Genomic DNA, 5,484 nt, shown 5'->3' with positions numbered 1-5,484 from the left:
TACAGTTGCAGGCTACTGCTTTGTCATCATCGTTAATACTTATGTTACAGACTATACATGGATACGTAGGCCTATTATGCAGAGTATCCTCCAGGGGAGGGTCAGTCTCTTGTTTACTCTTTGTCTTATTTTTCCTTGTTTGAGGCATTTTTTTTTTTTTTTTTTTTTTTTTTTTTTTTGGGGGGGGATATTTGGGAAAAAGGAGAGGGGTCTTTGGTGTGTGGTGGCCCAAAGGTGTTAGGCGGGCTGGAAAAGCAGTCTTTGGGTTTGGTGAGCTATGTCCTAATTTCCCTGTATTGAGTCAGGATGAGAGGTTAATGTATGTTCATGTTTGGCTAGACTGGTTTTGTTTGTGATAAATATGACAATTAGGCTAAGTGCGAGTGTGTGAATAAATAGTAAATAGGGATGTGCATGCGTGAGTGTTTGGTGGTTTGAGCTTTCAGAAGTAGAGCGTTCTGATTGGCTTGATAGTTCTTCTACTTCTACTAAGTTAACTACTTGCATGCAATGATGGCTAGTTTCAGTTTCATGCAGAATTCAAAATGGCCGTCTACCGGTCATATTTCAGTTATGTTAACTATTTAAAAACTTAATAGTTCACTTTTCACTTTTGCACTCACGTTAAATTATTGATATTAAACTGTAGAAGCTTATGAAATAGTAGGTTTATGTTTGAAAACTATTGAAATTACTGAAATCTTCTATAAAAAGTCTGCTTATGGAAGTAGTATGGTCTGATCTTACCAAGTATTGAAGTTCGTTTTCACAGTTAAAAATCACTTTATCTTACTAAAATTATTATCACAAAAGCTTTGGCACTTAATAAACTGAGGTTGTAATCACTATACGATTCATAAAATTTGATTTTTCCGGTAAAGAAACGTAATTTAAGTTGGAACTGTACTGGAGCTATCCTAAAAGTCATTTTACATAGACAGAGAAAATTGATCTTTAATAACAGTGTTTGAAGGAAAAGGTTATAAAATAACATTTACTTGCTCAATAAATAAGAATGTAATAAATATAATAATTTGTACGTACGGTAGAAACAACACACGAATATATACAGTAATAGGTTACGTACCTTGTTCCGTCTTCAGTCTTAACTTAGTCTATGGATGACTAGTTTCGAGTACAAAAACCCATTATCAAATCCTTATTTAAAACATCATATTGAATTCACCTTATTCAAAAATTCATATGGTATATGATGTTTTAAATAAGGATTTGATAATGGGTTTTTGTACCCGAAACTAGTCATCCATAGACTAAGTTAAGACTGAAGACGGAACAAGGTACGTAACCTATTATATATTCGAATAACAGTCTTGGTGGCAAAGATGTTTAAAACAATACTGTGTTCAATTATTAATGTATTTCAAGCACAACGTTGACAATGTTACTTACGGAGTAGTCATCGTGGAGAAATCTCGACAAATAGACTCGGTGTGGCTAATTCCATAAGATTTCTTCTTAATTACAGTATGACTTCTCACATTTCAGTGCTTGCGACATGGTTAACCAAGAGGAGCAGGATTATTGTATACAAATCCTATGGCGAGGTAACCATATGATATGGTAACATATCATATGGTTAGTACGATGATGTGTCAAAAGACTTATGAGACTGGTGTGGATTTAGTATTTTTTGCTAACACCTTTTCCGATGACTTACAAACTATCAGGGATCTGGATCTCAATAATCTTCTAATTTCAAGTTAATTTGGCTGTCGTGTTCAGGGGAAAATAAAATGTTTGGATTTGCGGTACATTAACGTTTACCGCAAGCCGCAAGGATAGCGGTTCTTAATCTTTGGAGTCTCTGTACTGCCCTTTAATCTATGGTACTGCTCACTAGTCAGAGAGAGTCTCAAGTGCAGCAACTGATAGTGTATGATATCTAGAAAAATGTAATTTTATCGGTTGATACAATATTAAAGTACAGTATTAAAGAGTCGCCCACGGTTGGCTGTGCTGGAGCGTTGCGAAAGGGCTACATTATCTTGTCGGTCGTATTGCTTTTGCGCAGTTGTGTCATCAGGTGTACCCCAATGTTTCGTCACTGGACCAGTATTTTTTTAATCTTCATGAATTGCATTTCTATTACCGTTCTGACCTCTGTATATTTGCCGAACACAAATCTGCTTCAAAGCTAACGATCGGTTGGATCGTAAAATTGGCACCTTCATTTACCACCATTCACCATTTGGCACTCTTGCTTCAGTGGTTGGCTGAGAATAATCTGTATGTAAATACTGATAATGCAATTTTAGTGACTTCGAGATTGAAAATAACAATAGAGCCAGTCTGTAGACACTGGCAGATTTATTCTTTACAGGCGAAGGATAGGTTACGTATCATTGATAGCAGATAAGTCCTAAAATAATAATAATAATCATCATCATATATATTAAAACGTGAAAGGTTTTTTTTATTTAACAATTCTGAATCTACCTCTTGACAGATTTTCATGATTTTTGTGTTGAAATACAGATAATTTTGAGAACTAGGGGGAATGTCGGAGCAATTTTTTTTAGTTTAGGGTTTCAGTTTTTTTATTAAGTTTTAATTTTTTAAAGTCTAGCAGCTGATGCTAACAGTTTACTCTGGCTTTCGGTATAATACCGTTTGCTAGTGTAACAGCTGTAAACATTCAGCGTTTGTGACACAAATTATGCATTTGGATAAAAATGAAATGATATATGTAGGGTTGACTTATTTATACTATGTGCAATGCTATAATCATTGATACGTTCATTTGTTCGGTAAGAGGATGACAGATTATTAAAATATACATAGTAAAATAATACCGTAGATGTTCTAATCTATTTTTAGAGAAGTCTTTTAAATCTTGGGTTTCGTTTTAGTGCGATATAATTTGTTTGAACTAACGGCTGGATGGATATAAAAAAGTTCTATAGAACTATGTGGTTATTTCATTTAGTTTATGATTTAGTTGTTGATTATAGGAAATAAGTAGGATTAGTAGAGAAGTAAGACCATTGCTGTATACAAAGTCTTAAAAGTCTTTAATATTTTAATTACTAAACATGCATTTGCAGATGTGGAATGTTTATTATATTCTCCACCCAAGTACACCGATTGCAGGAAACGATGATGTTTGGCATTTCAATGTCTCTAGGAAAGACATTTAGTTTTTCATTAGGCCTAATATAATGGACAATTTTTTTTTTTTAGAGAAATCTAAAAATGTTAATTTTTATACCCATTGATTATGTACCTTGACTACGGTTAAAATATGGTTTATGGTCAGTAGTGTTAAAGCAGTTTTAAATAATGATTGTTCTGTGAAACTTTTGATTGTTTCAAACATTTTTGCTTATCAAAAAACCTCAAGTAATTATAACAAATTATACAGTCACAAAAAATCATGAAATAATTTATTTTTGTAAAAAAATTCAACCGACTTCAAACGCTCTAACAAGAATGAAATCATTTCAAATAAAGTAAACTTTTGTATTAGTCAAGCTCACGTATTTCAAGTCGGCGCGGCTCTAACTGCAAATATGAATAAAATAAAAGATTGAGAGTGTATTTTGATAATCAATAAATTGTATCTGGATAACATAAATATATAAAATTATACTGAACTACTGTTTTGTTTATATATCAAAGGAAGTATTTTCTTGTATTTTATGTTTACTTCAGAATGAATACATTATGAAAATAACACACACAAATGTTCTATATGAATAGGAAAATAATTTATTTTGATATTATGATAGGGAAAGAAGCTAGTTTAATATAAAAACGTTACTTTTTCATGTTAGAAACATTTAAATGCATTACAATCTTTTTAAAGATACTTGTTAATACCACCATAAGATTATAATTTATTATCTTATTAAAAAAAAAGCTATGATGGTATCTGCCGATCTTTGGTTACAGTAATAAAATAACACCCAACGCATAGCTATAAAAAAGGCATGCAGATTAACACCTTTGTTATAGATAGTTACCTGCAATGTGGACATCCTCTTTAAATGTTGTACCAACAATCATCATAGAGCCGCACCGACTTAAAATACGTGAGCTTGACCAATACAAAAGTTTACTTTATTGAAATTATTTCATTCTTTTTAGAGCGTTTGAAGTCGGTTTTATTTTTTTTACAAAAATAAATTATAAATAACAGAAACTAAACTTCGCCAAAAAGAGCTATAACAAAGAAATAGTCTATTGATGTCATGAAAATATGAACAATCTTCTGTTTGCCACTATCACTTTGTCCTGGATTCCTTCTGGACTGTCAGTTGCAAGTTACCAGTCTTTGTTACACCTCTACTGTACTGTATTCTGATTGCATCAAGACTCCTACTCGCCGTTGCGTGTGACCTGTCGACTGATGTTATCTAACATGTTTTCCAACGAGGGAAAATTCTACAGAGTTGGTTTATGACGGCCCAAACTAAGGCATAACATCCGGTCACTGGCTGCAGACCGGAACTGCAATTACTCGTCATAAATGAGATCCTGGGGTCTTTGATTTCTTTATGGAAGGAAGGTTTAGGGTGAAGAACCGCGTGTTTTGATACATAATGTGTGCTTTGAACTGGGACGGAGCAACGGTTCATGTTTAGTTCAATTTATTTTCCAAATAATATTTCGTAAAGATGTACAGTTGAAAATTCGAAAAAAATGTCTTTGAGTAAAGTAGGCCTACTTAAGCAACGTTTGTTTCAATATACGTTAACGTTTCCGTGCAATGTTATGTGATATAATTCGTCTTCTCGTCAGCTTACCCATAAATAGACGAAAGCTTACCTAGATAGATAATATTATAAGGTATAGTTCCTTGGGATAAAGACTGTATTTGGTATCCCCCAAAGTTAGGTTGTCGTTTCTTATTCTTTCTAGTCGAGGCCTTTATCCATGGGCTTTATGTGATGCACAAACATTCACCACTAAACATCAAACTGGAGAAGTAAATTGATTAGGCCAACATCCACATCAACATCTGCATCCTCCTGTACACCAACATGTACCACATCTACATCAACCACAAAATCTTCATCTTCACCTCTACCCCAAACATCGTCTTCATCTCCACATCTACTTTGGCATTCACATTCACCTCTGCCTCCTATTTCACCTACATATCCACACCCTCCACATCCACTTCAACATTCCCGTTCACCTCTGCTCCAAACATCGTCTTCATCTCCACATCCACTTCAACATTCCCGTTCACCTCTGCTCCAAACATCGTCTCCATCTCCACATCTACTTCAACATTCACATTCACCTCTATCTCCAACTTAACTCCACCTCCACATCCACATCAAAATTCATCTTCCCCTCTACCTCAAAACACCGTCTTAATCTCTAAATCTACTTCAACATGTATTCACTCTTTTTACTATTATCATCACTGATTTTGTATTGTCTATTTATGTGCACTTTTTGTATTTTTTTTTGTTCTTCACTTTATGTATTAATATTGTATTATTTGTCATTATA

Source organism: Macrosteles quadrilineatus, unplaced genomic scaffold (genome assembly GCF_028750875.1).
Source record: "Macrosteles quadrilineatus isolate MER2022 unplaced genomic scaffold, UCM_ALF_1.0 Scaffold_2__2_contigs__length_208266976, whole genome shotgun sequence".
Lineage (NCBI taxonomy): Eukaryota > Metazoa > Arthropoda > Insecta > Hemiptera > Cicadellidae > Macrosteles > Macrosteles quadrilineatus.
The sequence above is the reverse complement of the archived record's forward strand: the minus strand, read 5'-3'. Positions refer to the sequence as shown.